Genomic DNA, 27,420 nt, shown 5'->3' with positions numbered 1-27,420 from the left:
AAAGTATTGGTGGCGGCCACACTGATGACGATTGGTTTGTTTAAGGTGATTTTTGTCTTCTCTATCTGACGTATTATTTGTAATATGGTCACATTACTATTGTAAAAAGAAGGTACATTTATAGTAATAAAATTGCTTTGAGCTTGCATTTCTCTCTTGGAGATCAGTTTCATATACTTAAGGTTTGCTTTCCTTCCAGAAATTTCTTGCTATTCAAACTAGCTATCAGCAATTTTCTCCACTGTATTCAGACATATTCCCAGAGTGAGAAATTCAGAAATTCCATTTATCATTTTGGTATGCCTGAGTAAACCCTATTTGGTATTATGAAATAAGTATGTTTTTATTCAGTTGTTGGTGATGATTCGTCTAGAATTATGTCCTTTTTTATATTTTGCATTTTCCCAAAACATCTGAGGAACATGTAAGCAGTTTCTTCAAGGTCATATAGGTGATGTACAAAAGCTAACACTGAACTAAATCTTCTGGTTATAAATTCAAATATTAAATACAGGGATCCCGCATGAGGGCCATTTCCACTCCGGATTCTGCATTTTATAAATAAGGAACCAAAGGTCAGGTAAAGTGATCATTACTGTCCTAGCATTGTTCCTATTCCTGTTTTACACATCACCTTTGGAGAAGACACTGCAGGATGCGTGTCTGGATGCAGGGCTGCAGCGAGACACAAGCAAGAGCCAGAGCCGAGGGCCGTGGAATGAGGCTTTCTGGGCAGAAAGGTCTCCAGGGACCTCTGCACAAACAGGAGGCACCGTAACAACCACATTAAGTCCAGACATGGGCCTCACAGAGAGTGGAATCGAAATGGAGCCCTGTGCCCAGGGTGCCCTGCTCTCCTGGGGGGAGGTTGGTCAGTGAGGGGGAAGGCACCTGCTCCCCCTCCCAGTGCAGCAAGCACCCTGTCTCTGGGCTTTAATGGGTGGAGGGCACCTGCATGTGGCATGGTGGTCCCCCTGTGGTCAGGAGCAGAGTGACAGCTCCACGCAGATCTGTCCACCACAGGAGGCTTGTAGCAGCGGCTCCCTGTGGACAAAGTCACAATATGAAGAAATGGGGGGGCCCCTTGGGCCACGTATTGGAAGTGGGAGGAAATGGGGGGCAGTTTGGAGACTCGGACGACATGGACAAGATCCGTGGAGTCTATGGAAGTGCTGGTCACTTCTCAACCCTCGTCCTCCTAAGGTAAAAGTGTCTTCAAAGAACTTAACGCAGGAAGAAAACGAAATTCATTCACAGGCGCCGGCAGCTGAATCCTGACGAGCGCTATGTCCATCCTGGATCCGGGGAGGCTGCACTTTCCTCTGAGGACGGAACACACGGCTGACCCTCCCCCGGCCCTCCAGGACACGGGCGCTTTGGACCAGGAGCGCATAAGTGGTTCTCCCTTCTCCCCACCCTCCCGCTTAGCTTTGCTTCTCCTTTCTCTCCTGCTCTCAAGCCTTGTCTCCTCTTCCACGTTCTCACCACGTAAATGGTGTCTCGAGGGACTGGGTCTTCAGGGATGTTGCCCAAAGCGGTCCTTATCCGTGGAGGAGATGGATGGCTTTGCTTGTGCATTTCTATTAGCCAGAGGGAAGGGAAAAGTTGTAGGATGTGCACTTCCTGGAGTTGCTATTAGACGCTGTAATTACCTTTCGTTCAGAAAGAGCACTTTGCAGCATTTGATGTCCAGTAACCAAGGTCCTAGGGACCAGTCAGTTCCCCTCCGCAGCAAGGATCCAGCGCTGCTCACCATGCTCTGCTACACCCTGATTCCGTTCTTTCGGCTGGAGAGGGTAAGAAAGCCTCACCCTAGCTGAGCCCCCAACCACGGCCATATGGCGTGTAAATTATTATATGACTTTCTAAATATTATTGGCCACATTATCTCTCAGGATAAATTCTTATTCCATCTCTGCACTGAGTTCTTCTTTTACATTTGTTTCCAGAGAGATGAAGACAACATGACAGAAAAGTCGGACTTCTGGGATTTATAGACAAAGAAATAGTATTTTTATCAAGTTCCCAATTAAAATAATAAACCACACAGAGAGGGAAAACTGGGAAGAAATCAGAGTCGGAGACGAACCATGGGAGACTCTGGACTCCGGGAACCAAACTGAGGATTACAGAAGGGAGGGGGTGGGGGGGTGGGGTAACTGGGTGATGGGCATGAAGGAGAGCACATGTTGTGATGAGCACTGGGTTATATGCAACTGATGAATCGTTGAACACTACATCTCAAGCTAATGATGTACTATGTGTTGGTTAATTGAATTTAAATTTTAAAAATAATAATAAAATAGATAAATAAACCACACACTTCCAGAGTGACTCCTCAAAGGGATTCCATGGAGAAATTCTGGCCAGTCGCAGAACCTCGACTGAAGTGTTCCCTCCCTCCTGTGGACAGCCTTCTCTCGCTGGCCACGGCCCTCAGGAGGGGCAGGCTGCACTGTTTACTGAACGTCTGTGCTTAAAACCCCAAACCATGCATCTTGTGGTTGCAAGGTGAAAAAGGCCAGGCCCTCCCGAAGGAGAGACAGAACCGGTTACGGGGTGCTTGATGTGCAAAAGTGCTATTCTTTGTTTTGTTGGGTTTTTAAAGATTTTATTTATTTACTTGAGAGAGAACGAGCAGAGGGCAGAGAGAGAGAGGGAGATCGACATGGGGCTCGATCCCAGGACCCCAAGATCATGACCTGAGCCGAAGGCAGACGTTCAACCAACTGAAAGGGCTGTTCTTACTCAACAAGTGCCGTGGGCAGAGTGGGGCATAAAGCCCAGGTTCTGGTGGGGAGGGTGGGGTCATGGCTCTAAAGCTGTGAGTGGAGAGAAAAGTGTCTTTGTCACCCATGTTCATGCTCACATTTGTGCTGGGGCTCCGACCCTGACATCTGGCCCATCTCAGACCCTGACGGGGACCGCGTCTTTCACCAACAACGTATCTTACAGTAATTATGCTTCATTATTTTTCAGCCTATGTTTTCTAGCCTTTAAGTTAGAGTGACACCTATCCAACATTTCAGGGAAAACAAAGGCAAACAGGGAATTTCTCTCTGGCTTTACCTGATACTTATACCACTTAATTTGATTAACTTATTAAGATTAATTCATTAATCTCCTAAAATTTAACTACCACGATCTTTTGTGTGACATTCTGATTCCTTCTTTCAAAGCCCACTTTCAGCTGCTCCAGCCCCTCAAACAGCCTGAACCAAAGGCACATCCACAGTCACGGCTTCTATGTCCTTATTTCCACTTAAATCACAAATCCAAATATCATGCTCTATTATCATCTGCTGTGAGTACAATTCTGTCCAAATTCTGCACCGCCGAAGCCTCCTATTTCCTCGCATGAAGTGGAGACTAAGAAGAAAGACAAGGTCAGCAACGCGGAGTCAGTGACTCTGGGCCCACATCCATTTCCCTGAGAAGTCTGCACAGAGAAAGTGCAGTCCCAGCCTCTCCCTCCTGGGACCCCGGGATCCTCTGCGTCGCGGCCCTCGTCCCGCAATCCATCCTGGGTCTGTTTCCGCCTGCCTAGACTCTGTGGTGGCCTTGGGTCTCGGCTCCCTGCCCTCCTGGACGGGGCTGCCAGCCCAGGTACCTGTCAGGCCAAGTCTGGAGAAAGCCCTCTTTGGATGTTTATGCAGAAAGCATGAAAACCTTGCTTCTAATAATTTTATACCTTTCTATTCACTTTTTAAAGGACAGAAACACTCCATATTAAGTGGAAATTTGCACACGGCCCCTCACTAGGTGTGGCACAAAAACTCATTTCCTGATTTTCCTTCTCAGTTCAGGCTGGTGGGAGAGGTGGTTATAACGGCACCAACACGGTGACTTTTACCCGTAAGAGAGTGTCCTTAAAAGGCTTTTGCAAGAATTGAGGGCGTGTGTGCGTTCGAGTATTGTCAATTCAGTCCCACATAGGAGTCTTGCAATCAATATTTGTCGAATGCTGAAGAGTGTCTTAAGCTACACTGAATTACACAGAAAGACATCGTCAGGGAGAAAGGAAAACAAGCTAAGGGTACTAAAGCAAAGCCAGGATAAAAGCTGTTCTCTTTCTTCTCACAGAGAATAATACACCAAGGAAAATACTGCTAATAATTGGTAATAGCTCTCAGCACATTTCCAGGACTGTGGGATATTGTCCAGTGCATGGTGACTGCCAGGGGATGTGCGGGGCAGAGGGCCTCCCCTCAGGGCCTGGAGAGGTGAGTCAGCCTGTCAGGTCGGGGCACCTGGGTCCGTTCCCCACGTCATGGCTTAACAGAGCAAAACGTCCGCAGTTCAGTCCTATCTTCCGACCATGTTCACTGCCACACTAATAGATAGTTTCTCTTTCATTTGTTGCACATCTGACTTCGGGTTTTCTAAGCTGTTTTCTCAGACATGTTTTTCTGTTGTAGGATAAGGGGTGGAATCTCCTCCATCTCGGTACACTATGGATGGGTACTCCCTGAGTCTGTCTGCCACACCATGGTTCCAGGTCCTCACCCCTGGAAACACGAGTCCCTGAGACACAGTGTGAGCAGCACACAGGGTTTGGCGCTGAGCAGATATTTGGGTCAGACCCTGATAACGTCACTTCCTAACCCTGGGCCACAGTCAGTTTACATGGTTTCCCCAAGGTTTGGCTTTCTTCTCTGCAACATGAGGGTACAGTAGGGCCTGATGCGTCTCCTTCCCATCCCTGCACTCTTACCTTCTGCTCCAGAAAAGTCTCCTGGCTTTGAGAGTCTCCAAGGCACAGGATAGCTAAAATGGGTGTAATGTCTTACCAACACCAGGACGGAGCTGCTTCTAGAAGCTTCCAGTGACAGAACTGTCCTTGGAGTTACTCTACTCATGGTTATGGCTGAGCTGAGGGCCACGGAGACACTGGAGACACGAAATTTTACTAATGATCTCAGATTATTTTGTCTTAAACTACATATTTACATTTTATTGCTTATAGAAAACTGTTCAAAACTGATATCAAAGCAGTCTTCATGACTAAGATACACACGTGTGTAACTGCGCCTGTCACTGGGGTCCCCCTGGAGGGTGTCTGTCCACGTGGGGAGCATTCCCTCAGAACCCCAGAAGCATGGCCTCTCCATGCAGTCATGATACTAAAGGGCAGCCCCAGTCCTGCTGGTTTTCCCACTTCGTGGAATTCTGGACGTTTTCCCCAGAGGCTCTCCACTTATTTGGCAAGATTTTGCTGTTTGCTTTTTATTAATCATGTGTGTTTAGATCTCTGTAACTCTCTGCATCGGCTGTTGCTTCTGTGGTCTGGAGAAGGGGGGCTTTGCCCAGCCACACTCGCTCCACGTGGCACAGAAATAGCTGTGGGACCGACGTGCGTCCACAGCTGACTTTGGGTTAACTCACCCAGCTTCGTGCCCATGTCTGCTGAAGGAAAAGTGACAAAGGATCTGCCGTCCCCAGACGTTCAAAAGAAAGCCAAATAGCAACAGGTAAATCTATATATACATCAGGAAAACACCACTTATAAGGTACCTACGTCTGATAATGTATCCAGTGTTTTGAGGGGAAAGATCATTTTTAAAGAACTAAGTGACAAGGGGTGGTGTGGTGGGTAAAGTTCACAATTACCGCCATGTCTCCAGCAGAGTTGTGTACATTGGGTTTTGTTTTGGTTTTTCTTCTTTTTATATTGTAGTAAAATACACATAACATAAATCTTACCATGTTAACCACTTCTGAGTGTGCGGCTAGTGGTGCTGAATCCATGTGGGCAGCTGTCTATCCCCATAACGCTGTTCAGTGCCTGAACCTAAACCTCTGTCCCCATGAAACATTCACCTCCTCCCCTGTCCGGGCACCTCCGTCCCACCTTCTGTCTTCATGATTTTGCTGCTCTTTGTGCCTCGTGTAAGTGGAATCAGACAGTATTTACATAATCAGTTCTTAAGAGAGGAAAAAAAGGAGCATTCATTACACAAGTTCTTCATTTGATCGGAGCCAAAAACAGACTTATTGTCATGATGACAATGAAATTTTTAAAATCTGATTCCATACCACTATACAAGTATATTTCAAAACGGCTTTTAAAATAATAATAATATTTTTTAAAACCAAGTTTTCACTTTATTTTTAGTTGTCTAAAGTTAGCCTGAGCCCTCTGGCTGATTTTCATAAGCTTGAAAGGAAGCCAGTCTCCTTAGAAAAAGATTTTTTTTGGGGGGGGAGTTTATGGCTCAGGGGATCGGTAACAGGAGATGGAGACATTTTCTGTGCTGTGCTGAGCCCTGAACATACATACCATCGTTTAGAACTTAAGAGGAATGTGTGGTGAACCGAACACTAGGAGCTGGCTGCATGTGGTCTGAGCAGCGACACTCAGCTCTGTGGCTGTTAATAATCAGCCCTAAATTAAGGTTTTTCAGATACTGAAGGAAGGAAACCCTGAATACACGAATGCCAGAAATCTGAATGTCGTTTGTCCTCTAAGAAGAGGTCTACCAGCTGTTCGGCGTGTAGGTGAGAGACTGGGGTACCAGACAAGGGATCCCTCGGCTGCAGACACCACAGCTCCAGGGGGCTCATCGGGTGCCCCCTGTGGCAGTTTGGCATAGGAAAAGGGCCATGGAGGACTTTTCTTCTGTAGCCTGCACTAAAACTCCAAGCACATCCTGAATTTCCACTGTCCTCAGTCACATATGAAACAAAAATGTGTTTTACTTTGAATAATATCAAAGGGGGTGAGAGAATTTTAAAAAGGGAAAATAAAACAAAATTTCAAAGCTCCAAGATTTTAGGACATAGAATAAATTGGAGAGATTCCATAGATATACCTAAATATAGTTTGGCCTAATAAAATTTGCTTGGTCTAAGAAGACTGTGAAAGCCTTCTCACTTAATGAAATCTCAGCCAAACAGCACGAATAAATCTAACCTCATCTTTCAAAACTGTATTTTTGGACAACAGAACATCATAATATTGGATAGAATCCACAGTAAACTGATTCTGCTTAAAGCTTTAGTGAGTGTGTGGTCCTTCACCATGTGGAAAACACACAGTTTGGTTTGTTAGGGTTTTATAATTAAATCAAGTCTCTAAGCATATTGAGCAGAATAGATATCCATGCAAAAAAACATTAATTAATGCTCAGTGAGCATAAATGTCTGGTAGGCTGTTATCCTCAAAGATCTTGGAATTGGCTTGTATCAAGGAGTCTAGCATAAACATGGTGACTTCCATCTTTCTGCAGCAACTCTTTGTTTTCCAGAGTGACTGCTCTTGTAAGCTGCCTTGGGATGCCCGCGCATGCGGAGTGCACAGAGGGAGCCAGCATGAAGGGAACCAGCTGAGGCTGGGTATTGTTGACTACCTAAGGCAAGAATAGCAACATTTTAGAAGAAAAACATTTCTGTTCTCTTTGCTCCGAAGCTTATAATTGGAGCGTGCAGCTCCATCAGAGCCCATATTCCTGAGGAGAAAATTCTCCTTCTCAAAGGCAGCTATGCTACAGGAGGGAGTGATTTCCAGGGAGTGATTTGTCTGCAGCAACACCTGAGAGAAAGGGATATTCCAAGGAACTCAGAATCATGGGCTGCTCAGGCATGTGGTTCAGGGAAAGACTGGCCACTTGGAGGGTGTGTGTGGACGGACAGGAGGGGGCTTGTACACCATGTAAGTGATATTAGACATGGACATAAACAGGTTATAATGGGATCAGGGTTTCACCTCATTAGTTTTCATGGGCTAAACGTTTTCAATTCACATATTTCTTTACATTCCTTGAAGGTGATTTGTCTGTGTCCTGCTTTTTACTTGTTGAGGCCCTCAGGCATGTCTTCCAGCCAATGGGGGATTTCAAACCTCACACCCTCCTGTCACCATTCCAGAGATTATGGAAAAGTGACAGGCCAGAAGTTTTAAATGACGTATCTTGTTTTGTTTAATAATTTTGCCCGTCATCCTCGCTCAGGGGCCATGCAAATCTTCTCTATATCGTTCCAATTTTAGTCAGTATGTTGTCGAAGCAAGAACTTGTTTAATAATTTTGGACTGGCCTGTATCTGGATCATTATCTATGCTTCGTTTACTAGATCTAACTGCTGCCGCTCTGGGCACAGGTGAGGCAGTTCCCTCACAGAACATCTGTACTGCGGCCACCCTCCACCATACTGGATGTGTTGCAACCTGATGCATGGGGGCACTGCCGTCTAATAGCTCTGCGCAGCGTGGATGGCAGAAACGTCAATCGTAACACTGCCGTAGAGTTCATTTACAATTTGGGGCAGTCATTTAAATTCCTGGTCTACTATGTAGTTGTGAAAAAAGGGGAATATTTCTCACTTGTTTGTCAGAAATGCAAATATGAACATCAGTTGAGCCACACACTTATTGTCTAGCTTAAAAAAATAGTAGACTTACTCGTGGCTGTTATTCAATATAGGAATAAAAAAAACACTAAGTAAGTGTTCCCAGGATACTTACCTGAGCACAGACTTCCCCAGAATTTCAGGAAACATTGAGTAACTTTGCAGACAGCATTTCCTGTCTTGCACAGAGATTTTTCAAAGGAGGTAGAGCAAGACTCCCAAAACACCAGCTTGGATGTCTCATGTCCCCCTTGACTCAGACGATTTACGCCAGGGCTCATGACCTTTACCTTGTCTCAGTGATCCCCAACTTCCCTTTCTACAGATTTCCCTACTGTGAGGGACTGCCCGCTCTCCAGAAGGGTGCCACCTCCCTCTGCCTTAATCCCATCAACGACCAACCGGTTTTCTACCTAAATATCTCTTGACATCATTCCCTTTTCTGCTCCTGCTCCTCCATGCCATCATCTCATGCCCGTATTTCCTCAGTAGCCTCCAAAAATAGATCCCCACATCCATTTTGTCCTCTATCCCAACCCTATCTCCATGCTTCAGCCAGAATGACTTTTCAAACATAAACATGAATGTGTTATACCACAGCTTAACCTCCATTAGGGGCTTCCTCATTTTTTTAATGAAGGCCAACATCCTAAGTGTGGATTCCTTTGATTCACTGGGGAATCAGGCATGGTGGCACTCATCTGATGCAGCATCAGCCGGCTTCGTTCCTGTTAGCCTGTGGCAAGAGCATCAGTGACAAAGAGGCATTTCTACTTGGTGCCACTTGCCTATCATGGGCCGGCTAAAGCTCCACTCCATGCTGTCTTTGCTCTGATGCACATGGGGTGTTGCCACATTGATGGGATGAGAACAGGGAAGGTGGTGGACCACGAGCTGACTCTTGACGATTCTGCTCAGAAGTGATACAGGCCAAGTCTGACACCCACAGAGCAGGAAATATAACTTCCCGCAGGAAAAGGCACAGAGAGGGGGTGGACGATTTGGTGGCATGATGATACAATCTACCACAGTTTTCTAAAGACTGTATCTTCCAACCAAGCTGCTTCAATCAAAAGCAGAGATGAAGGCTCAATGCATGAAATAACTGTTTGAAATCCAGACTGATTCTTAGCAGGGCAGTCTTTGCTTGACAATGAAATGGGGACCCATGGTGTGCACTACCATGCACTTCCTGCCCAGTTTCTGGGTCAAGAGCCTTAGGCTACAATTACACCCCAGCACCTGGTCATGGTCTGTATGAAGATAGAAACCCCAAGGGTGACAGCAGAAAGTACCCAGAACATGTTGAAGCTACCAGACAGTTCCCTGCAGGGTTGGGGTGACAATCTGGCACACCTGTCTGCCTCTGTCTGTGGTTAGCTCTTTGCACTTGTAGATGACAGAACAGCACTGACTCATCTTTATCAACCACCGAGTCCAACGTTGACATCGTAAGTACAAGTGTGCGTGCGGAAAGCAATAAAAAACAACTATGTCAGCACATAAATGTGCTTTATTTGGGGAAAATCTCAAATACGTTTTTAATAATGTTTATTTTTATGTTAACATATAAGCATGGCCAACAGAAAAAGTCAAATGTCGGGCTCCTACAGAAAAACAGCACTCCTCTGAACCCTGGCTGCCCGTCCTAGTGAACCACTTTTCAGAAGTAACCACTTTCAACATTTTAGCTCTTTCTTGTAATATTTATCTCGATATTTTTAAGTAAGATATTTTAATGTTTCTTGCAGTATTTTTATGAGTCCTGGTGTGGTGATGCGTTCCGTTCCATTCTTTACCTGAAAACCCAGTGGATGCTCACTGGGAATTCCTGTCCTTCAACTTGTCTTATAATAGTCCTTTCATGCATAATTTCTGTTTGCTATTTTTGAACTTCTATTAGTCGAATGTTGCAGCTTCTGAAATTCAACTCCTACAGTTCCAGAGGCTCCAAGTCTGAGCCCAGGGTGCTGACAGGTCCCTTGTGCTGTCTGGTTTGCAGACAGATGTCTTTTCTCTGCGTCTCCGTGCAGCGGAGAGCCAGAGGGAGTGCCCACACCCACCCTATTAAATATCCCGACACTGATGCATCGCGAGGACCACCACGCCGTGGCGGCCCAAAGGCTACACCTCCAAACACCAACGTGCTGGCATTAGGATTCCAATGTGAATTTTGAAGGTACACAAACATTTAGTCAATGCAAGAATCTCAACGTCATGCTTGTTTTTACTAATTTTCTAAGTCCCTGTTCTTTTCTCTACTTTCTGGAAAATTTCTTCAATTTTCACTGCAATGCTTCTATATTACTCATTTCTGCTATCTTGTTTCATGTTTCAGAGGTCTTCTCTGAGTAACTCCCTTTTGAATACAATGAATTCTCTTATCTCTCTGAGGATAATAATTATAGTTTTATTTTGTTTGTTTTGAAGTTTCTTCTGACCTGAGGGTTCTGGAAAAATGCCAGCAACATTGGCAGAGTCTTTGAGTCTCTCCAAATCCAACATAAGAGCAGACAGCTGACCTGACAGCAACACTGAGATCTTCAGACAGTATTTCCAACAAAAGCAAGCAAGGAGTTGTCGTGAAAGCCTCAAAGACAAGCAGGGGTCAGAGCTGCCAGCAGCCAGAGACCGAGCGCCCCGCGTCTGGTGAGCATAGCTTTCCTTCTGCCTTTCACGGCTCTGTCTTCTCCACGTTTATTATCTTTCTTTCTCTGTGTGTATTTTTCTCAATCTTTCATCTCATCTTTTTCTTTTGGGTGTCCATTTCCTTTGGGAAACTGCTGTTATTTAGAAATAAAGCTCTGGGCGCCTGGGTGGCTCAGTTGGTTAAGCGACCGCCTTCGTCTCAGGTCATGGTCCTGGCATCCTGGAATCGAGTCCCGCATCGGGCTCCCTGCTCGGCAGGAAGTCTGCTTCTCCCTCTGACCCTCCCCCCTCTCATGCTCTCTCCATCTCATTCTCTCTCTCAAATAAATACATAAAATCTTAAAAAAATAGAAATAAAGTTGTTTGAAAACTATATGTGTAGCTTGTAAAATGATGGTGTAAAATGGAGAGTGACAAGGAGCCAGATCATTAGGTAAACTACACCAAATGTCTCAAGGTTTTTCCTTGTTTGAAGAGTGATCCTCGAACTTCCTGCTCAGATGTTAAAAGCCTGACAACAAGCATCCTTGGGAGGAAATGAGGAGAGGTCCCTGTTTCCTCCACGGCATCCCTGCCCTTGTGTGTCCTGGGGGCTCCAAGCCCAGAAGCTGTTTAGCTTCCCCAGAGAGTGGCCTTGGGCTCCTGTGAGGAGGGCAGAAGGTTGTTTCCACCCTAGCCCTGTGGGGTTGGGGCCCTGCGGGGCTCTGACGATTATCTGCCAATGACACAAACACTCAGCAAGTCTGAGCCCTCTGAGACCCTGGTGCCCTAACTGCTTCTTCTCTTCCCAGTCTGTGGTCACTTGTCTCTAAACCTCCTCAGATACCACGGTCCCCACAAACTGAAACTTTTGTTAACACTCTCTTATCTGTTGTCACCTCTGATGTTTTTTTGCCTTAGGTTTATGCACTTTTATCAAATCTGGTTTTCTTGGGTTCAGAAGCATCAGAGGCTAAACCACGTGCCACGTGCCTCGTCTTTCATATGAAACATGTCTCTGCCTCTAGTTTGTTTTAAGCGCATGTGTTTGTTCCTCTTACCTAAGTATGGTGTTTATTTTCCTTGTCAACACTCTAAAAAGAGGCAATCTCGAAACCCAGAGTAACTAAAGCACGACTCAGTGCGGTTCACAGTCCGAGAGGGGCTCTCCTGGGCCTTGACCTTTCCTCCTGTCCTCAGCATGCTCGTGCCTGTGCCCACATTTCCCGTCTTCTACTTCAGTGGTGGCCGTGAGTCTCTGGGGTTAATTCTAGAAATGCATCTGTTTCATTTAGTTGATAGTGTCCCTAATGCGCCAGGAACATAAGAATAATGAGCAAAGGTAAGAAGAGGAGGGGGTGAGGGAGTCTTGGGCTTTGCAGACGTCCCTGCAAATCTGCATTAGTCACTATGGGAAATAAGTAATAAAGCAAATAAGCTATTTGTCAAAAATAATCAAACTTAATGCCATGTGTACACACATGCATATGCCATCTAACTGGCTTGATGTAAAAATTGTCTATGCCCTGGTAACTGGTAGGTCGACAATTGTAAAGAGATGGTAAATTCCACACTGACTCTGAAAAGTACTCTCCACATTGCTCCAGATCTTGCGGGAGGAAGACACTCTGTTACAAAACAGCATCCCAGGTTCTACTTCTTAAGGGTGTGTAATGAAAGCAAAAATCTCACCAACTACTTCTTCAACAAGACATACTGGTGGGCCTGACTCCACTCTCAGACCACCTCCAGCCCCTTTCTCTCCTGGCCACCCACCTCTGCCTCAGTTACCCAATCTGCTCAGGGAAGAGACCCAGCATGAAGAAGTCAAGCAAATCATCTAATGTAATGAAGCTAGGAAGGGGTGAGGCCAGGATTTGAACCCACATCTATGCAATGCCAAAACCTGCGTTCTTTCTACTGTGTCATGATGGCACATTATTCTGTATTTAATTTGTATTAATTTTTAAGAGAAGAGTCAAACCTGAACTCAGATAGTCAACCCCACTGGTGACTCTCTGAAAACTAATAATTTTACTCCAAACAGTGGCAGAGGTCTGCAATCACGGGGAATGCTGACACCTTTGAGACCTAGGATGAGGCCCCCTCAAACAGTAGTCACCCAGTGATGCACCCCATAACCTGAAGAAAACATCCCCGGGTGTATGTCCAATCACTGTTTTGAACAAAGTCAAAAAAGACATCTTTCAGAGTGCCGCAAAGCTGAGAATCTTAGGAATCATGTTTTAACATGTATTTTCTATGGTCATCATTAAATTTGCTCTCTGTATCTGTAAACCAATGTTCATCAAAGTAGTAATTTGATGTGTGAAAACAGTCATTTTCCCATCTATTTCATCTTGATTTTGAAAAGCTGAAATTTATTTTCCTGGGTCACTGGGTCATGTATGTAGCTGGAATCACCCCATTTGGAGCATGCACCCCAGACTCTGCACTGACCGAGTCTCACAGTTCACCAGCCAGAGCCTCTGGAAACCAGCCCAGCCCAGGAACCATATTCTCCAGCCTCCCTTGCCTCCAAGATGGCTACTTCGTTAGTCTCTGGTCAGGGAGACCTCAGATGGAAGGATTTGGGAGGGAATAGCAGTAAGGCTTCTTGACAGATGACAGGAGGCTAGTCAAGCCCGTTTGCCGCCCCTCCCTCTTTCCTCCTCCTGCCTGGCCGCAGACGCAACGGCCAGGGTTGGCAGCCATCTTGTGACCTCGAGGATGGAACTGCGGTAGGAAAGGCGGAACGAAGAAGCAGAAAACCGCGCGGTCCCGGCCTCAGCCCACGGCTGCCCGCTTCTGGCTCTCCCCCGTGGGAAGCGTCCTTGCTGCCTACGTCACTGCTGGTGTGGGTCTTTGCTGTTACAGGGGAACCTGGACCTGAGGGATACCTCCTAATGGGAAGAGGGTATTTCCGCAGCAATGTGCCCAAATCACGCGATGAGAACCAATCAGGATGAGGAAGAGGGAAGTGTGAGCCCTGTGGGCGCCGCACCCAAAGATTCTCAAAGAACCGAGGTTAGACCTCCACTGGCTGCAGAGGCTGAGCCCCGGCGCTGGTGCGGGGATGGTGCGCAGGGGGCAGCGCGCGGGGCAGCGCACCCGGCGCATGGCGAGGGCAGCAGGGCTGGCTGGAGAGAGGAGGGGCCGCGCGGCTGTTTCTCCAGCGGCGGAGGAGCACTGTCAGAGTGATGGTGGCATGCACGCAGCTGAGCCATAGGAAATTGCTGATATTTGACCACGTTTGATGCCCAAAGTATGAACTTCATAATATTCAACTCTGTGTTTTTGACACTACTTTAGCATTTTTAGTGTTAAATAAAATTCCTATTTGTTTGTTTCTGTTTTCATATTTTATATTGTTTATTTTAATTACTAAATATCTACTTTTCCAATTGCTATCGATTCTTATTTTTATTTTTGAAATTTATGTTACCATATTTATCTTTAAAATAACATTCTTTTGTATAGTTAATCATCTTATGAATTTTATATTTCTAAAATGCTTATTCTCTGACTGTGACTCACCTTTGCCTTGTCACTTCTTTTTGTTTATTCTGTGTCTGATGTTCCAGCGTGGAACAGAGGAACAGCAGTGCAGAGGGTCATAGGTGGGGGCACCGTGAGCCTCTTCTGTCTGCCCACCCAGTCCCTCTTCCCGCGTCCCGGCAATCATCACGGTCAATCTGAAAGAAAAATAAAATCTCAGTATGGGAAATCGTATGCATGTGCTTGCTGAACGCATCTGTTCTCTCCACAGATGAAAGCTCACCAGACGGCTGGGTCTGAACTGGATGGCACGCACACTCCAATCCCAACGGGTGAATCCAAATGTACTGCCTCGTGCCAGATGCTGACCAGCTGCAGAGATGCAGGATTGAAAGGGCACCAGCTCTGGGAGTTAGCTCTCACACACCAGGGCAGCCAGAGGTCCAGAACAACCAGATCTTCCTCCTTGCAAAGCAAGCTGGTGACAGAGCTTTTTATGTAAACTTTACTGTTAGCTTACTTTTTAATGTTGTGAGGGCCAAGCAAAATGTGTCTGCAAGCCAGATTTACCCCCAAAGGTACTGCTGGGCTCCATGAGAAATTACAGCATTTGCACTTTGGAGTGTCTCTTCTGCCTTGTGGAGTCCTTGGACAGTGGCTGAGCCTGAGGAAGAGGCTCCAAGTCCCAGGCGATGAGATGACAGGAATGTTACGAATCCATTGGCTCACCTTTCTTCCTGTTAGGAGTCACAGAGCCACCGCTCCCATTCTTCAGCAACCAACACTGATCAAGCAGGAAGAAATGGAAGGAGAAGGAAAGAGGTAAATAGAATAAATATTTGCACCTTTTTCAGAGTAACGCACAGAAAGGGGACAGCCAAGAAAATGCATGCTTTTTTACTTGTTGGGGACCGGACATCAGGGCGTTAAAATATTCCCTCTTGTAAGCTGGACTAACCACATGCAAGCCCTGAAACACTCGTCTAGTTTCGTCTGTATCTCGTTCATAGGATTTGGTCCAAGTTTCCCGCTGCCTGTGTTTTTCCCTCAGATGAAAGATGTGGGCAGAAGTCTACCAACTTGGATCCATGGAGACTGTGGAAGGCAGAGTGCAGAGTGCATAAAGAATTCCAGAAAGGGTGTGTGGTGTCTGTCCACCTCCAGCGCTGCCCATCACCCTCTCCTCCTTCCCCGGGATCGGCTGGCGTGCTAGACAAATACCATCTTTAGAGTCTACCTGGGCCTTGGTCCATAGCTGAAGGCCTGTGGGCAGGAGTAGAGAAGAGAAGGGGGAAGGTATATCTGTTCTTCTCATAGGGGCGGACGCCTGTGCGCACAGTCTGTGGGTCTGGGTTTGTAGACCCTTTGGTGAACAGTGTGGCTGAAGGGACCCCAATTCTGAGACTGCTTATTATACCTTCTTGGAATCTCACTTTTACTCAAAGATATTGGGGGCAAATTATTTTTTAGAACAAATACATCATTTATTTGTTAAAAAGGATTATAATAAATCTTAATGATGACTTTGAGTTTGATAACCTTTTTTATTTAAATTTAATTAGCAAGATATAGTACACCCTTAGTTTCAATAACTCATCAGTTGCATATAACGTGCAGGGTTCTCACATCATGTGCCCATCACCCAATTATCACATCCCCCCACCCATCTCACCTCCAGCAACCCTCAGTTTGTTTCCTATGATTAAGAGTCTCTCACGATTTGTCTCCCTCTCTGGTTACTTAAAGGAAAGTAATCGGGGGGCAAATTACTGTGTTTGTATTTTTAAAGAGCTGTGACATTCTGAAATAGGGGATGGAATGCGTACACACTTCAATGTGATACCTAAGATTTCAAGTAATCATTGTAATGTTACCCCGTGCTTCACAGCACATCCCCAGACCCTGGATTCCAGGTCACATCGGTAAACTGGTGCTCGACAGTATCTTCTCTGCAACTAACAGGGTCTCGTTATGCTCAACAAAGAGAAAACATGTTTTCTGGATTCCACACTTGTGTAAGAGAAAGTCCAGGGAAATCTTTCAACTCTGAGCTTTGCTCCTGCTAGCCCACACGATGCATTCCAGGAGTACTTTACTGTCCATGGAGGCACGCTCCAGGGAACCTGTCGGAGTCACACAGAAGACCAGGTTTTTGGTTTTATTTACAGGAGGTCAGGCTCATGACAGCATGGCCTCTGCCTGAGATCCTGCTTTTGTTCCATGTCTTCAGGCTTTTTGTAAAAATTTAATTTAATTTTATTATGTTTATCACAATACATTATATCATTAGTTTTTGACGTGGTGATCCACGATTCGTTGTTTCATATAACACCCAGTGCTCCACACAGCACGTGCCCTCCTCAATGCCCAGCACCAGGTTAACCCCACCCCCTCCCCTCTAGAACCCTGTTTGTTTCTCGGAGTCCATCGTCTCTCATGGTTCGTCTCTCCCTCCGATTCCCCCCCTTCATTCTTCCCTTCCTTCTCCTAATGTCCTCCCTGCTGTTCCTTATGTGCCACAAATAAGTGAAACCATATGATAATTGACTTCCTCTGCTGACTTATTTCACTGAGCATAATCTCCTCCAGTCCCATCCATGTTGATGCAAAAGTTGGGTATTCATCCTTTCTGATGGCTGAGTAATATTCCATTGTATATATGGACCACATCTTCTTTATCCATTCGTCTGTTGAAGGGCATTTGGCTCATGTTTTCAGGCTTTGCTCAGATACTGAACTCCCAGTGTTGCTCAAAATGCCAAATTAGATCTTTTCTTAACTTCTGTGATTTGGCAATTCTCCTTACATTTCTCAATCCCTCAAATATGAACATGAGCTCCAACACTGGGGGCCCGTGTACTGACACCTTTATACAGGAACACATTCAATGAAGTTTGAACATACCTTCTTTTGTGACATAACAGAAATAAAAAAACAAGCAAGAAAATATTGCAAGCTCTGTGAGGGAGTGAAGGTGGCCCCAGGTTAGCCCCAGTCCCAGAGGAGTCACCTCTCTTTCTGGATGTCCTCACCTGTATAAGGTCTGGGATCACCTCTCACACTTCTGTTCTAGGACAAGCCCTGTGCAATTTATGAGACTGCAAATCTTCTTTGGACTCATCAGGGTTTTTTCATGCCAGGCAGTGAATAAGACGCCACTGAAGACCCTGTTGGTGAATTACATTTCCTCTCCCCCTCTCTCTCTCTGTAAACTGAGGATCCTCACTTTCTGTTTGTATCCTGTGTCCATGATTAATTAAGATGACAATCTTATTGATCAGAGCTCAGAATGAGGTTTGCTACAATGTGTACTGTATCGATGGGGCCAATAAATGCCCATTAGCCATTGATATCACAGCTGTGCTCACAGGGGTTGTGGCTCATCTGTTGGCATCAGCAGGTGCCCAGGCACTGTGCCACTAGTCAACTGGGTGACCTTGTAGAAGACTTAGCCTTTTCTTCAGGTCAAGGTCATTTTATCCGGTAGGCATAGTTGTCCCCGGAACTACTCTAAGGTTAAAAAACAATGGCTCCAAAATGTGAAGAGAAACTACAAAATTTAAATGAATAAATCTGTAATTATATGGCATTTTTCATGATAAGCACACAAACTGCAACACAACTCGTGTGTTTCGTATTCAGTGGTGCTCACCGTATGATGCTCTTGCACTGCCAGGTCTACTCTGAAGTGAGCTGAGCGCTTGGAGTCCCAGCGACTTCACAGCAATGCTCCCCTGGGCTGGCCTTCCTCCCCATCTCTGCGGTTCTACGTGAGTCTTGTCTGCTCAGCTGGGAAGTCAGCCACTCAACCTCAGTTCTGCAGTCCCATGGTATCTCCTGTATGTATTTCCATCAGTTTGGAGCTAAGTGAGTCGCTGAGTTAATCTTCTAAGATGCTGTTGCTAATATTTGCACTGTTCAAAGGTGAATTCTAAAGTAAGCAGCATCTCAGCCTACCTTCTGTAATCCCAATGTTCTATCTCTATTCTTGCTTGACAAATAGCAGTTTTCAAAACCTAGATAGGAATACAGGCAGTGTGGTATAGTAGAAACAAAATATTTAACAGTTCCATCATGACAGAAGTTTCTCTCTTCATTCCCTTAAGGGGAAAAGCACGGAATCATAAATTAGAATTATCAACTAAGGTAAATTAGGAATTCATTTGACAAATTACACTCTAGACCAATGAATTTCAATGAATTTTGTCCAACAAAAGCCATCATTTTAAAACTGAAACTGTGTTTCCCAGCGGATAGAAGGAATTGTACTGTAAGAAGGAATCACCTGCTTCAATGCTCTGCAAACTCCTGGCCTCAGCTCCTATAGGACGAAACTGGGATGGTTTATACCAAACCCCCCAGAGCCTGGCAGGCAAGGAGCTCAGTACACTTCATTTAAATGATTAAGTCAGTAAAAAAGAAAGGGTCGTGAATGAACAGACTCTGATGTCTGAATATGGAGGTTATAAAATGTTAATATCCCAAAAGTTAAAAAAGAAGAAGTCTCCAGCATGTCTATGTGTCTCAACCTTGGCAAATGCATTCATCTTTCTTGATCACTGGTTCTCTAACATTTGGCAAAGTAGCATCTGCCACATGGGGTGATCATGGGAATTCAACAACACAACCTAAAATAGGCACCTGGTAGAGGTGAAAATACTCTCATCTGTCTCTACTCCCCCACTGCCATTATTATATTCAATTTCTTTTAATATATCCAATAGTTTGTGTTAGGAGAGTCTAAAGTTGATTCTTCCAAAGTGGCAAATTTTCTAAAGCTTTGGATTATTTTATAGGAAAATAAATACAGGAGGTAAACATAAGGAAAAAGATGCCAAAATATCTGATGTCACAACATTATATATTACAACCTTGAAAATATGAATTATGCAAATTGTGCAATGTTGAAAATATCTTTAGAATTATTGATAGTATTTGTTAGAAAGTCCTCATTTTTGCTGTGGTAAATACATAACATAACAAACATTTTCACCATTTGTCTGTGTACTGTTCACGGGCATTAGTACATCCATGCTGTGGTGCAACCATCCCCACCACCCACGCCCAGAACTTTCTCACGTTCTCAAACTGAAACTCTGAGTGCATTAAATGCTAACTCCCCGTTCTTCCTCCGCCCAGCCCCTATTCTATTTTGCAGCCATCCTTTTACTCTCTGTCTCTATGGCTTTGACTATTATAGGTACCTCAGTTAAGTGGAATTGTGCACTATGTCCTCCTGGGACTGGCTTATATCACAGAGCATAACTTCCTCAAGGTCCATCCATGTTGTAGCAGGTGTCAGTTTCCTTCCTTTTAAAGACTGATATTATCCCATTGTACTTATGTATCACACTGTGTTTATCCATCTACACATTGATGAACATTTGCACTGTTTCCACATTTTAACTATTGTGAATAATATTGCCATGAAAATGGTGTGCAAATATCTGTTTGAGTCTCTGCTTTCAGTTCTTTAGGGTGTATACCCAGAAGTAGAATTACTTGATCATAGGATAATTCTGCATCTAATCTTTTAAGGAAACTCCACACTGTTTTCCATTTTACATTCCCAACAATAGCACAAAGGCTTTGATTTCTCTGAATCCTTGTCAACTATTGCTATTCTCTGTTTGTTTAGTAAGAGCCATCCTAATGGGTATGGAGGAGTATCTCATTGTGGCTTTGATTTGAATTTCCCTAACAGTTAACATTTTTGAGAATCTTTTCATGTGTTTATTGGCTATCTGTATAGCTTCTTTGGAGAAACATTTACTCAAGTCTTTTGCCCATTTTTTAATTGGTTTGTTTGGTTTTATTACTGTTGTTGAGCTGTAGCAATTCTTTCTATATCCCAGATACTAATCTATTATCAGGTATATGATTTGCAAATATTTTCTCCCACTGTGTGGGTTGTCTTTTCATCCTGTTGGTACTGTCCTTTGATGCACAAAAGTTTTTAATTTTAATGAAGTTGAATTTATATATTTTCCTTTTTCTGCCTCTGCTTTTTGTATAATATCCAAGAAATCACTGAAAATACAATATCATGAAGCTTCACTCTGTTTTATTCTAAGGGTTTTATAGTTATTACATTTAGGTCTTTTTGAGTTAATTTTTTATTAAATTAATTTTTGATTAATTTTGATGGATTTCTGATCTATTTTGAGTTAATGTTTGTATATGGTGTGAGGTAAGGATCCAACTTCATTCTCTTGCATGTGGATATCCAGTTTTCCCAACACAATTTGTTGAAAAGACTGTCCAGAAAGTCCTCACTTAAAAAAAAAAAAAATCTTAAAGGGAAGCATTGTTAACATTTTTCAATTTAAACACAATTTTTATATTAAAATACAAAAATGTTTGCCATTTTTTGCACTTACTCTCTGCCAGGTAGTATACTAAAGTCTTTGCATGCATTATCTCTAAGATTCTAAAGAGGCCTGTGAGATTTATGCTTTTAACAAGTATCTCTTCTATGTCTGATATATCGGCTACTTTTCTAAGCACTGAATTTAGCAGTGAATAAAAAAAGCAAATGAAAACCGCTGGTTTCACAAAGATTAATTCTAGTGGAGCAGACATATAATAAACAAAGAAAATGTGTAGAATTACAGGTAATTGGTATGCTGAGAAAGGTAAACTAAGGAAAGGTTATAGGATTTACTGGGCTAATGAAGGGCTGCAATTCAAAATACAAAGGCCAAGCCTCAAGGGGAAGATGACTTTGAGGGAAGACGGAAATTGGTTAGGAGCTGAGCCCAGGGACACAAGGAGGAAGGGCATTCCATCTTCTGGCATCACTCATGCTAAGAGCTTAGGGAGTCAATCACACCCATGGTCCTTCTGGTAACAAATCACAGACAGGGTTGGAACCCAGGTCAGCTGACCCCAAAACCTTTGCTTCTTATCACTACACCACATTAATCAGCCCATCCTCTGGGAATACTGTGATTTGCTCAGGAAGTTGGTTAAGTCAGTGTGTTCACTGATGGCAGAGTGAAGGAATACCTTCTATTTTCTGGCAGCAAAAACAGCAGATACACCATTTCTTCTGCTTGGAGTGGCCCTTTGACCCCCTCTGCCCGAATAACCTGTATTCATCCTTCCAGTGCTGCTTCCTCAGAAAGGCCATCCTTGACCACTCAGCCAACTGGTCAGCCCAGCAGTGCCTCTGCTAGCTTCCTGGATATCCCCAATCACTTTTATCACAATTCACTACTGTACATTGACCTCTGCCTGCTTCTTCAGCTTCTTCCTCTATCATGAGATTGTAAATGCTTAAGGAGCAGACGCCAAACTCTGACGTGTTCTAGCTGTATATCCAGTGCCTGCCACTGCCCCAGGTTTGCAACAGATAATCTAGAATAATTACAGATTTAATAACATGTACAGAAATACACAATAGTTAAATAAGTCAAATGAAACCCTGTTGAAATATTAAAGATAGGTGTCCTATCAGGTTTTTATTCCATGCAGTTGCCATACACCAAACTGTGAGCCCCACCAGGTCAGGAAAGTGCTTGTTTCTCATCTTACAATTGCTTGCTCTAGCACAGTGCCTGGTGAACATGACACTCGCAATGAATGCTTAATGAAAGCAAAATCAGGGACAGGGTTTAGGTAACTTATGTAAATCCTTAGAGTAGTGAGCCACGTTTCAAATTTTACTGCATCTGCTGTGAAATTCTCCCTTCTCAACAGTCACTCTTTTATATTTATACTTGAGATATTATGTAAAAAAGATAATGTGTATTGTTGTAGAAAGAGGTAGAAATGAGGCTCCTTCATTAAGTGTGTGTCTCACCAACCACTGAGCAGAAGAAGTAGCTCACTGTAGATGAAGGTGACCTGCTGGCGCAGGAGCCAGGGAGCCTGCTCTGCCCCCCGGGGGTCATTAAGGCTCACCTCTTTGGGCCTCAGATGTCATATCTAAAGTGTTGGAGACACTGGCTGGAGTGCTGGAATCTGGCTGAACATCTCAAATTTTGGATGGGCCTTAAAACTCATTCCAGCTCAAAATTTCTATGATTCTAATTATACTATTCTTTAAGATTCTTGGGAATATTGTCATTTGAAATATGATGTTGGTAATGTCCCAAGCCAACAAGTATTCATGAAAGAGCCTTTCCATGTGGACCATATGGATTTAAAATCTCTTTCAAGTGCAGTATTTAGATTTTGGAACAAATACAGCATTCTTTTTTGGAACAACTGAAGCACTTTTATTATATGTGCTTTGAGCATTTGTAGGCAAAAAATATATGTACTTTAAAAATGAAAGTGTCTTCAGGCTTAGTGAAGCTTTGTGGCTACATCAAGGATGAATTCAAAGACATCAGTTGTGGTATGAAATGACAGACAACTAACATCATCAAAGGCAGGAGGAGTCACATCACAGTACAACAGTACATGTCTAAGTTTCTCTGTCTTGGCACTATTGACATTTTGGACTGGATAGTTCTTTATTGTGGGGGCCATCCTGTGCATTGTAGGATGTCAGCAGCATCCTTGGCCTCCACCTGCTAGATGCCAACACCCTCCCCTGAGGTGTGACGACCAAAATGTCAGTGCAAAAATCACCCATGGGTGGGAACCCCTAGTGTACATGGAATGTCCACAGGACACATGGCTTTGGAAAGAAGCCCCCCACTTACCCTCCCTTGAACCCACAAAAGTGAGCATAATATATGCCTGTAGGAACAGTAAAAAGACCATTCACTGTGGCAGACGGTTAGCGAACTACTCCAGTACCTGTCTCCCAGGGAGCTGAACTACACCCATGTGAATAAATCAATGGCAGCAACCTATATCTAAGATTTCAACAAAGTCCAGAGATGTTAATATATTTGCCAAATGTCACACAGTTACATCTATTTGCATAATCTATGGAAATTCACATCATCTTTCTGGATTATCAAATAAACCCAAATTTTAGACTTCTAAAATTGGAACAACTGAAGCACTTTGTCTAGACTCCTAAAATTTTAGTGGAATGCAGCAAAAGTCTTTCTCATATCCTTTGGAAATTAAAAATGTCACTGTTTCTACACACTAAAATCTCTACGCACTAAAATATTTAAAGGGTTTAAGTTCAGTCATATAAACTGAGATTTGGCAAGTAATCACATATCAGCATGCTGTGCTAAATATAAACAGAGTTTTGACAGAACCTCCTTATCTTCCTCCCCCAAATTGTCCTGCCCCTCAGCAAGTTAAGAGGGGTGTGGAGAGACACGGTGAGCAGAAGCAGGATGGAAAATTTCAGGGGAAAATCTGAATGCAGCTACAACACCTCTCCACCATCCTCACATATCTCCCTCCTCCCCACCAAGCCGTGAAGAGGAGACACTGAAAATGCACAACACCCAAGACTGAGACGGACTTACCACATAAGTCTGACTTGAGCGGAATCTTTTCTTACTGTATAATAGAGGAAGCCTGAGTAAAACAGTGTGCCCAGGCATGGCTTTAAACAACTGAGGACCCCCTCCACAAGAACAGAAACTTGAAAGTGCTTAGAAAACCTCCCCCAGATTAGGAATGCAGATGCAGTACCATCCAGAAACTGCTGCCCGTCCGTCATTCTAGGGTCTTTACAGGGCTCTCATGGCTGCCAGATGCTGCCGGCTTCCTTGTCCACACAGGATTTCTTGGGCTCTTCAGAAGCAGCCATCTCAAGCAAAACTTGGTGTTTTCAGGAAATTGGTTGTTAAAGCGTGAGGGTTGGGCTGAGTCAGCCACAGTAGTTTGACCCCAGGGAGGTACAATTGTCACAGAAAAGCTCTGTAAAAGGGCAGAGAAGAATCTTGGAAACAGTGTATGCAGGGAACTGCTAGCAAGAGTTGAATAATCATCCATAAACACACTCGGAGATGTGAAGGGAAGACTGTGCACTGCTCTAGAATATGAAGTAGAAGAAAGTCATGGGAGTGAAGTGGGTATTTATGGAGAACAGAAAATAGAGGAACTTTATAAAGATCTCTGGTGATACAAAGAAAGATTTCAGGGATATAGAAGCACAATAGAAAAAAGTATATAAGACACTTTCCTGAGCTGAAAAGCAGCAAACGTAGTCATTCCAGACCAAAAAAAAAAAAAAAAAAAAAAAAAAAATCAACCAATAATGACGACAGATATTGTTGTGTGGACAACAAGAATAAAGAAAGAACTTAAGTTTTATTAGAAATAGGATGAGAGCGAATTTGCCTACTCAGCAACCAAAATATAATTTTCCTCTTAAAGCTTAAATGTCAAAATATAATGGAATAAGGCCTACCAATGTTTGAAAGAGGACACATGACTACATGATGTTTTAATCATCAAGGTATGTTTAATCTAATAAATAGAAATAGCAGAGTTCAAAACAATCCCACTCGTGAAGCTTCTTGAAAAATCTCCCTGGAGAGTAATTCCAATCCAGCACGACAGGAATCCAAGCAAAGAGTTCAAGAATGGAAAAATACCAGTAAGTATTGAAACCAATTAAACATAGACGTGACTAAAGAAATCTGTTTACAGAAATAGACTCAGATATCAAAAATATGTTTCAATCACAAAATATAGAATGTGAAATATAGTGACTTATGTTATGGGTGGAACTGTGCACCCTTCAAATCCATAGGCTAAAGCCCTAACCGCCAACATGACTGTAACTGGAGAGGCCTTGTGGACTTTTCATGAAGGTCAAACGAGGTCACAGGGTATGGTCCTACTCCCAGAGGACTGGTGTTCTTACAAGAATAGGAAGAACCCCAAGGAAGCACTCACAGAGGGAAGACCCAGGAGGACACAGCTCACAGAAAACACAGCTCACCAAAAACCAACCCCATCCATGCCCTGATAGCCTTCCAGCCTCCAGGACCTCTTAAGAGAACATGCACGTCTATGTGCATCTATGTGCAGGCCACCAAATCCATGGTATTTTGTGAGGGCCATGGGACAGACGAGTACAATGTGCCATAAAGTGATTCCTATTTTTAAACATAGATTATAAGAATAAGATGTTGCCAAATTGAATGTGACAACTAGGGAACACAGGCTAAAATGATTTTAATACAAATAGCCAGTAGTATAATTATACAGTCAAAAAATAGCATCTAAAATATGGGTAAATAGTGTTTTATTATTAGTTGTTTTAAGAAGTGGAAATAAAGCAAGCATGCAATTAACAAATTCTGTGGAAAATAAGGACAGCAGTCTGAACAATAAAACAAAAATAAAGAATCAGAGGACAGAAATATAATGAATTATAAAATTCAAATGTTAATCTTTAAAAATAAACAATAAAATAATTATTTTCTGAGAGTATTCAATAAATAAGAGAAAATGCAAAATCACATTAGAAACACAGTTATGAAGAGTATTTTTCATCCTAGAAACATAAACCTTATATATTATGTATTTACTAATCTAACATAATTATACATTTTGACCAGGTAGTATTTATATCAAAAATGCAAGGATAGTTTAATACTAATATATGCATTATCAGAATTCATCACACCCCTTGGTCAAAGAAAAATATTATTTCTAGAAATCATAAAACCACCTTATAATAAAATCCAGCATTTATTTATGGGGAAAAAAATCTTCTGTTTATACCAAACTTGGCTTTAAAACAAATCAGTTGCAAACAATCATCAAAAACCTTAATGTCAGACTAATACAGGAAATTCATTCTTAAAAAATGAATAAGCAAGGATGTTTTTTCTTAAAATCAAGAATAAACAAGGATGCCCAATATTATCACAATTATTTAGTATAAACAATAACTACAATGAAATGTATATTCTGGCCTCTGACCAAAGGTAATGACAAAAATTATCTCCAATCCTTGCACTGACCCATGAAGATGATTTTATTTCCCCAGTTTAATGGACACCTTCACAGGGACATGACTTGGAGAAAGTCACTCAGACGTGAACAGTAGAGCTGGGATTGAACTGGTCTACGTCCGCTACTTTTGACCACTTGTCATTGATTTCCTTGTTCTGGATATTCTACCTGATTCAATAAAACAAAACAAAGAAGGGGCATTTGGGTGGCTCAGTCGGTTAAGCGTCCAACTCTTGGTTTCAGCTCAGGTCATGCTCTCGGGCTTGTGAGATTGAGCCCCACATTGGGCTCCGCACTCAGCAGGGAGTCTGCTTGAGAGTCTCTCTCTCTCTCTCCCTCTGCCCCTCCCCAATGCTCTCTCTCTCTCTCCCTCAAATAAATTAATTAATTAATTAATTAAAAAAGACAAAACAAAGAAGAAAGAAGCAAACATGGAAAAACAGGAGACCAAATTAGTGCAGCTTGTAGATCATGAGACTATTTACCTGCAAAGCCCAAGGGAGCCTATTGGAAATTAGTAATGAAATAAGGTGATCAGACACAAGTAAATGTGAAAAATCTCAGTGCTGGTATCAAAAAATATGATGGAAAAGATTCTCTTTACAACAGCAACAAAAAATATAAAGGACCGGGCACCTGGGTGGCTCAGTCGTTAAGCGTCTGCCTTCGGCTCAGGTCATGATCCCAGGGTCCTGGGATGGAGTCCTACGTCGGGCTCCCTGCTCAGCAGGAAGCCTGCTTCTCCCTCTCCCACGCTCTCTGCTTGTGTTCCCTCTCTCGCTGTCTCTCTCTCTCTGTTAAAAAAATAAATAAAAAATCTTTAAAAGAAAAAATATATATAAAGGACCTAGGAATGCACATTCATAAATGTAGAGGACCTATATGGTAAATCTGTCATTTGTTGATGGGGAAAACTCTAAAAGACCTGGATAAATAAAGAGATAGGTCTCGAATTAAAACAAAATATTGGAAGGATATTAATTCTTCCCATATAACCTGACAGAACAAATCTAAACTCATTTACAGAAACAAATAGAGAAAAATTAATTTTAAAAACAAAGTACAATAAGTTGCCACTTGTATAAATGACATTAAAATTTATTTTAAGTTTTA

At 43.2% G+C, this 27,420-nt stretch overlaps 1 long non-coding RNA gene and 1 other non-coding gene across 2 annotated transcripts; both read right to left on the bottom strand.

Annotated features, from left to right (window-relative positions):
* Positions 1-7,904: 7,904 nt before the first annotated feature.
* LOC112821377 (U6 spliceosomal RNA) lies at positions 7,905-8,009 on the bottom strand. The gene has a single exon (XR_003207429.1). It is a non-coding gene; the product is annotated as a U6 spliceosomal RNA (small nuclear RNA).
* A 1,863-nt stretch (positions 8,010-9,872) lies between these two features.
* LOC141373541 (uncharacterized) lies at positions 9,873-27,080 on the bottom strand. The gene is made up of 4 exons (XR_012379610.1): positions 26,944-27,080; positions 24,028-24,255; positions 14,756-15,256; positions 9,873-14,669 (listed from the first exon to the last, which is right to left on the bottom strand). It is a non-coding gene; the product is annotated as an uncharacterized lncRNA (long non-coding RNA).
* Between the last annotated feature and the right edge of the window lie 340 nt (positions 27,081-27,420).

This window comes from Callorhinus ursinus, unplaced genomic scaffold (genome assembly GCF_003265705.2).
Source record: "Callorhinus ursinus isolate GAN/ISIS: 27379988/994484 unplaced genomic scaffold, GSC_fseal_2.0 scaffold10, whole genome shotgun sequence".
Lineage (NCBI taxonomy): Eukaryota > Metazoa > Chordata > Mammalia > Carnivora > Otariidae > Callorhinus > Callorhinus ursinus.
This window is presented reverse-complemented; position numbering and strand designations above follow the sequence as displayed.